The 8,377-nt window shown below is 37.0% G+C and overlaps 1 long non-coding RNA gene across 1 annotated transcript; it reads left to right on the top strand.

The window, feature by feature from the left end:
- The first annotated feature begins 2,672 nt into the window (after positions 1-2,672).
- On the top strand, positions 2,673-8,037 carry LOC118566184. Its single transcript, XR_004932873.1, has 4 exons — positions 2,673-2,927; positions 3,495-3,536; positions 5,950-6,030; positions 7,643-8,037. It is a non-coding gene; the product is annotated as an uncharacterized LOC118566184 (long non-coding RNA).
- Positions 8,038-8,377: the final 340 nt, after the last annotated feature.

The raw sequence follows: 8,377 nt of genomic DNA, 5'->3' as shown, positions 1-8,377 counted from the left end.
ATTCAACCTCCTCTGCATGTCGCTGTGGTCTATCTGGAGCTCATCAGGCTGGTTGCCCATCCAAAAAAGGATGGTTTTGACCTTTTGGTGGATAACAGAACTTTTTTAAGTTTTTTTATCCCACTTTAACAGTACTGCAGGCGCCCCAAATTTTCCAGTATATGCCTTAATAGAAGGGCTTAGAAGCCTGAATCGGCCATTTAGGGTTGGGTTCTGGCACTTAGCAACTGCTTCAGGAGATAACTGTGGTCTCATTTTAACTGTCTGATCAGGCCCTTCGCAACAACACCAAGTATGCCCCAATCGGACTTTCATAGCCCAAGCAGCAAGATCAAACACACTACCATTTCTTGTATGTCAATGAAGCACAGCAGCACTGAACACTGACCATTTTGCGAGCTGTAGGGTGGAGTTAAAAGTTCATGCATGGGTCAATTTTCTTGTCAGGTGTTGCCCTTTCAAAGGTGTCATGCATGAGTGCAACAAACTAACCTATGTGCAGAAGGAAGGAAAAACAACTGTTTTGCAAAATGGTGGATTTTTCCTCACAACTCCATTCAAAGTTATTGCAGTGCCCTAAAGAAAACAACCTTTGGGACAAATCAAGGCTTATGGTGGAAGGTAGGAGTGGCCTTTCAGGATATTGGTGGTCTTTTTTCGATCGTCGTATTGGGTTCTTTCCAACAGTGTTAAGTTTGGCTCAAAAGAATGCTCCAACTCTGAGAGGGCCCTACAAACACACTCCCTTTTTGGACCTGTTCTCCTTAGAGTGTGTTTTCAGTTAACTTTTAAACAGCTCTCCCCCAGCCCATGGAGCAGATAGAGACCCCATATTCATAGAGTGCCTTCCTCTTGCAACCTAAATCATGTGTGACAGTTTTGGTAAGTCTATGTTAACTAGAATTTTTGCAGGTGTCTCTTTTGCAGCAATACATCTTCTGGTGCTCCTTTAACCCTACTTGGATCTGTAAGGGTCGACAGAATTGGCTGAGTTTGTCATAGAAGGTTGATTTTCAGAAATGTTGTTGTGGGTGAGAGACTAAGTGGATTCTGTGGCTTTGGTATCTCTGGGTCGTTTTAGCTGGGCATGACAGAGGCAAGAAAGGGCAAATAATTGAACCTTTGACACCTCATAATTCAAAGACACCATGTCTGAGCTAGGCCAAAATCGGTATGCAGCTTCCCCTGCAAAGCCCCTACAGACATGTAAAATACCAGCTCACAAGGAACTTCCTACAGCTACTTCTGGCTGGCAACATGCTAACCGTTAGCCGCTAATGGGGTTATGTTCAACAACTCCTGGAGATGCCACTCCATGAGTTGGGTCGAAATCCTTTGCTGGGAACTGCCTCAAAAAGGAGGAAAACCCCAAAGGTCACGAAAGGTCAGCAATTAGATTGGCCTCCTTCAGCCACGTAGACTTACAGAATCTGGCTGCAAAACTCAACATTTAACTAAAAAGTGGTGTAGTGTCGTTCCACACAGGTTGGTGTCACAGTGGAGCCTGGGTGGGTCATTGCTCTGGTGTCCGCCATGTCCTAATGGGGTCAGAGGCCCAAAGGCAGTCTCACTCTGACATTTAGGGAACCCTTATTCAACCTCCTCTGCATGTCGCTGTGGTCTATCTGGAGCCCATCAGGCTGGTCGCCCATCCCCCCTTTCACAGTACTGCAGGTGCCCCAAGGTTTCCAGCTTATGCCTTAATAGAAGGCCTCAGAAGCCTGAATCGGCCATTTAGGGTTAGGTTTTGGCACTAAGCAACTGGTTAAGGAGATACTGGTGGTTTCATTTTAACTGTCTGATCAGGCTCTTCGCAACAACACCAAGTATGTCCCAATCGGACTTTCATAGCCCAAGCAGCAAGGTTAAACACAGTACCATTTCTTGTATCTCAATGAAGCACAGCAGCTTTGAAGATGGATGATTTTGCGGGCTGTAGGATGGATTTGAGTCTGGGTTGATTATCTTTGGAGCCTATTAGCTGTTCTTGAGGAGTAGTTCCCCTAATAAACCTAATATGTATATGCATTGCTCACTTAAAGTACAATAATGTTGTGCAGCAATGTTAGGAATATATTATTACCTAGTAGATGCCTAAAACCAGATAAAACATTTATTTTAAGAACAGGCAGAAATAAAATACAAAGTTTAAAATGTCTTAGTTCTGAATGGACTTAATTATTTTTGAGTAGTGGGGGAAATCACATTGAAATGTAGTGGAGGCTGAGGTCCAAGAGATGAGCTAAAACAAACTCTCTTTGGATTAAGATTATCAGATGTTTTTCTTTACAACCAATTTTTTGCATCTGTAGTTTATTTCAATTAAGTAATCTTACACATGTAATATGATGTGCATGCATTTTTATCAATGTTTACACACAATATTATTTAACAAGTCACTCCTAAAAGTTACATACCCAAAGAAATAAACTATGTGTAGTTATTACATCTTTAAAATCAAGTTACTGTGACTTATAATGTCTTCCATTTCGATTTAGATTTTAGCAGACCACAGAAAAGTGTAAGGGAGGGGGAGGGGAGCCTTCAGTTGAACACCTGCACTGCTGACCTTTCAACAAGCCTAGTTGAATTCATGGGAAATGGGAATCTGTTAAACTAATAAAAAATGGATCTATGCAATGTCTTCAAATGATTCTGCATCATGTAAAAAAAGCATGTCTAAAATTCTGGTTCAACAAGATAATATGTTAGTAAAACTAGTTGTTGTTTTTTTTTAAATAAATTTTCTTCCAACAAGCACATTTGCCAGTAGAACTAAACATTCGTACAGGTCTTAAACGCATCTCAAGAAATGTATCAAAAGTCACTTGCAGCAGGAGCACGCAGAAACAGGAGCCAGGTCAAGAAACAAGTCTTGTAATTGGAGATAACAGCATTTTCCGAAATCTTGGGAAACATCATAGAAGGTATGATTTTTTTAATTTACATATCAAACCTGTTGTTGCTTTCTGCTAATAAGACAGGGAGGGTTGCTTTGTAAAGCAGTTCATATGATGTGATTTTTACACCCACAGCCCCAAGTGTCTGTTGTTCTAATTACTACTCTGCAATAAAAACAATGCAGTAGAAAAGCTTAAAATTCTGTAGTGGTGTGCTATGTTGAGTTTGTGTAGAGCTCCACTTGCTTTCTGAGTTAGGCTAATCAGATGCTAACTGTGCTGAGTGCACCGGGAGTTGAGGCTTCATTTACAGCTTTGGCAGCTTGAAGTGCTAAAAACATGTATATACTATATTGTTTTTAAGGGTGTAAATGTATTTTTAATACCTGCTGTGAATAACCTTAAGTGCTTTGCATGTTTTGTTAAACATAATCCACATTTACTCAACCATAGACTTTGTACATTTTGGCTTTTGAAAGCTGCTGCAAATATGTGTTTTATTTATATTAAAAATATATGATATGATATAAATATGATATTTATATGAAAGAGTTTATTTCTGTTTTTATATTTATGCAATTGTTTTCTCTGCAGATAATGATCAGCAAAACAAAGGAAGGATGAGGGAAGGAAAGGGTATGTTTACTTTTTCTATATTGTTATTATTTTTTTAATTTATTTTCACAACAAAATATAAAAAACAGAATCCTGTTTCACTAAAAGAGAAGAAAATGTGATGGACAACTGCCAAAAAACCCTCAAGGGGCTTAATGAGTGGCAGTCTCCATAATAACAAATATATTTCAAGAAGAAAAAGAAAAAAACAACAACAACATTTCAATATATAAAACAGTTAAACATTTAATTTAGACTAAAAATCTATATGGAAAATTCAGACAACTAAGTAGCAGCAACTTTCCTCTCCGTTTAAATTCTTCTTTAGAAAGATCTGTCAGTGATATGGGAAGACTGTTCCATATCATTGATCCTCTGTATAATAACTGTGTTTGAGTTGTACAAGAGTAAGGAGGCCTGATAAGACAACTACTACAAGTTGGATACTGGTGAAATTCATTATTAAAAGTAAAAATATTACAAAAGTGCTGAGGAAGTAACTTTTTTATAGACCTATAAACGAATAAAGCTATTTGAAGTTGATTCACTTGATAAACACTAAGAATACTTGCCTGAGCAAACAGTGGTTGTGAGGGGTGTCTACGATTTACACAAAATATTAGCCTTAAAGCTCGCTTCTGAAGTCGAAAAACAGATTCCAGTTTAGTTGGGTGGGTACTAGCCCAAGCAACATTACAGTAATTGATATATGGATATAACATTGAATAATATAACATAATTGCAACTTTTTTGTTAATCAGGTGACAGATTTTTCCTAGTATACCAACCACTTTGGCTAGTTTTGTACTTATGGCACTAATGTGGGGTTTCCAGGATAAAGAATCATCTAGAATAACACCAAGGAAACGAGCAGATCTAACATTAATAGAAATATTATCAATCAATTATCAAGGGAAAAAAAGGGGAAAAAAGGGAAAAAAAGGGGGGAAAAAAGGAAAAAAAAGAAAAAAAAAGAAAGAAATATTATCAATTTGAATTTTCATTGGAGGTTTAAACGTATCAAACTTATAACCAAAAAATATATAACTTGTTTTTTTATGTTAAGTGACAATTTGTTGGACTTGAACCAATAGGATAACTTGTCAAGTTCTTCATTAACTACCTTTATAAAATTTCAGGATTTTTATGGGAGTAATACACACTTGTATCGTCTGCAAATAAGATTTTAGAAAGTTTATCTGAAACATTAGGGAGGTCTTTAACATATATTAAAAATAACAAGTGACCAAAGATGGCCTCCTTATGGTAAACCGCACTGAAGAGTATATGAACTATAGAACATAGAACTTTACATTAGTGCTGCCAAACAAAATTTTATTCTTGCTTAACTCTTTTCTCTGTGCTGTTTGTCACAGCTTGCAACATTTTGCATTTTTGACATACTCTCACCTACCTCTTATGATACCTCTGAACACAGCCATTATTGTCTAAAATGCTGGCAACCATCTCTGAGCACACCCTTAAGTGATGTCCAAACTGTTCCCAAAGTGTCAATATTTAGTGTGACTATTATTTTTCTACCAATGCCTTTGCATGGATTTCATTAGAGCTTCACATGTTTCCACTGGAATCCTTTTCACTCTTCTGTGATGACATCCCGTTACCCTCAGTCTCTTCTAGCAAGGCAGTGGTCATCTTGTGAGTGTGTAAAGCGTAGTTATGTTTGAATAATGCTCTGCAGTTCAGTTTCCACAGTGAGGAAATCATCTTCTGCTTCAGAAATGTCACAGTGCATGTTCCCTCAAATAACTTTGGTTCTCTACAGCCAGCAGCACCCATACAGCCCAAAACATGACACTACCACAACTGTGCTTAACTGTAGGCAACATACACTTTCTTTCCAGGGCTGTAAAGTACCATCCAATGAGTTCTTTGTGACTCAATTTGGTCATTGGTGTTTCCAGATACTTATTTGGGTGGTAGATGCCTCAGTAAACAAGCTCTGTGCCCCAGGTACAAAACAACCCCCCCCCCTCCCCCCCCAAAAGCAGCAGGGGCTCTTGAGAGTGTTCAGTGTAATTGTAGGTTTTACTCTGGTGTCCTCAGTAAAACCTAACGTGAACTGTCATTTGGGATTTTTTTTCTTTTTTTCAAAGTAGTAGTTTTTGTGATCACCAAATTTATCTACCTGAAATGAAACATGATGCACTTTTCAGATATTGATCATTGCTTTAATCTCTGGACACTGTTGCAACAGGTCTTTAAAAGTGGGACGTGTGAAATGAGAGAGGAACATTAGTTAGAACTTTTATATTATGGACATATACAAGTTCTAACTAATGCTCCTCTCTCATTTCACACAATTTCAAAGTTTTGTAAATTCCTACAGAACACTTTTGCTACACAGGTTTATTTCTTTAATGTCTTTCAAACATAGGGGTGTTAAGGTGACAGGCATGTTCTTTTGTTCTAGAACTTGATGCAGTGACCCTAAGATCTCCAAGTGAGAACCAAGGAGAACCATCAAAGCAGTCTAAGCAGGCAGGAAAAACTGGTAAGCTTTTTTATTTAAACTATTGGATTCTTTGTTTTGATAATCCTTAATGCATTTTTTTCATTTGATTTTCCTTTTTGTAATATTAAAGTATGAAACTGAAATTAGTTTTTTTTAATAAGTCCAGTCATATGAGAACTGAATTGGAGTCATCAGCCTTTAGCTGGTGTTCTAATTTTTTTTGTGATATCAGTGAGACTTCAGAGATATGTTCCTTCTGATATACTGACAGTCCAGTGGCAAAATATCAAATGCTTTTTTTCCAAGTAGCGGCGGAGGAAATTGTCCCAAAACGGGGTTTTACTAGTTCACCAGTCTGACAGAAATAATCCACAGTGATTTGTAAAACTTGCAAGGAACCGGTAAAAACAAAGTCTGGTAACGCAATCAACTTGTTTCATTACGTAAGCTGCTCACACCTGCAGCAGCGCAAGCTGTTTTAGCCCCGCGCCGCTCCGCGTCATCTTCGGAGAAATCTTACGGAGCTTCTTCCAAAACAAAGCAGGTATAGCAGCTAAACTGAGCTCCCTTCTTTGTGATAAAATGGTATTGGTGTATTTATTTTGGTCATTTTACTGGTCACTTTAGTTTATTCTTTGTCAGTATTTAATAACATAACTCAGGTCTCCTAAGTTATTTTTCTTTAAAAATATGTTATGGTTAAAGTTGGTTAAATAAAGATTTAATTGAAATTCTGTGTCTGTGTTCTTTATTAAAATGAAATAATTTAGCAATATCATAAAATATCATGGCAGAGCTGCACATAAAATATGATTTTAAATATTTTCAATAATTATCGATATCGATCAATATGCATTTTTTATCGATAAACTTTTTTTCTATATCGTTCAGCCCTAGTACTACAGTTACTATTGAATTAGCTTGTAAAGCGCAGTGCCTCACCGCACAGAGACATCACAGGATATGATGTCAGGTGGACATTTTTCCCCAAATATGGGCAATAATGGCCACCCACCCCCCCTACACAGTGATCAAGATGACAATTTATGCTTTTATTTTCTTATTGATTAACGCTAAATTCATTAAATCACCACGGGCGTATTAGTTTAAGGTATAGTTAATGATCCACTGATTTTCCCTTGTTGACTGGGCTGGTCCTTTAAAAAAAACTTATAATAGAAATTTCATGAATTTGATATATCACAAGCAGTTGGACATAAAAATATAATGATGCTCAAGGGCCCAGTTTTTGTCTCTCTATGCACTAAAAGTTTTGTTATGAGCTTAAAGACAGCAGAGTGAGAAGAATTGGGCATTTTGCCCCCAGAAGCCCAAGTTTAGAACAACCTATTACCCATTTCCCATTCATGGTTTTAATGTATTACAAACATGCAAACAAATAAGAGATCAGGTAGAATGCAATCACGTTTTCACACCAATGTATGGTAAAATGGTCATTTTGGCTGTAAATTAATCTATTGCTACCTTAATGTTTAAACTGATAAGATCATTGTGTCGAGATTGATGTTTGGTGTAATGGTTAAGAATTTAGATGACAATCCTTTGTTAATACATTGATGTAATGTAAATATTACCTACAATGCAAAAAATGCTAAAACGGTTTGAAGTATATTCTTTATTTGTGTTGCAGGCAAAGATCAGGATGTGAATAGACCAGCTATTGAACCTACATCTCATCGACGGCTTTGGAGTAAGGCCGAAAAGGCAGCAGTATGGCAACAGCTTTGCCAATATGTAACCTTAGAGAGTTCCTGGTAAAGAACCATGTCTTGAGGCACTTAAAGTTGAGCCTGCACTGAGAAGCCAAACTTGGAAAGACATAAAAAACAAGTTTACAATACTATTACTGTTCAAAAGCCGAAAAAACATTCTACATTAGATATGGTCAATCTTACATTGTTTGGTTAAAACTGCAAAAGAAGTTGTAAGCAGTGCATATTTGGCAATGGTCCTTTGCCTAGTGTTTGGACAGCAGCAAAAATATGTAATTTTGTTCCATAAACAAATAAAATAGTTTGCATTCGGTCTCCACATTGTGTGTATTTAAAATGTTTATCTTAGTTCACAAAGTCTGTATAATGTAGTTAAATTGGCACTACTATATCTATAAAGGACAGTATATGTGAGAAGATATGATGCCGGGGGTTAAGGAAAAAAATAATTAATTATTAGAAGCTTAGAATGGCTTTTTTGATTAAATAAAGCTTGGCTGTTCGTGAGAAAAAACACACCCAAATCTACCTGGCAACAACAACTGGTCCACACAAGTCCACAAGAAAAAGATTTATTTTATTTTGAGCTTTTTGTTATCTAAGGTCACATTCTGAATCTACATTTTTTTCTAGTGGTGGCAATGTGTTTTGCA

Source organism: Fundulus heteroclitus, chromosome 15 (assembly GCF_011125445.2).
Source record: "Fundulus heteroclitus isolate FHET01 chromosome 15, MU-UCD_Fhet_4.1, whole genome shotgun sequence".
NCBI classification, from domain to species: Eukaryota; Metazoa; Chordata; class Actinopteri; order Cyprinodontiformes; family Fundulidae; genus Fundulus; species Fundulus heteroclitus.
The sequence above is the reverse complement of the archived record's forward strand: the minus strand, read 5'-3'. Positions and strand labels throughout refer to the sequence as shown.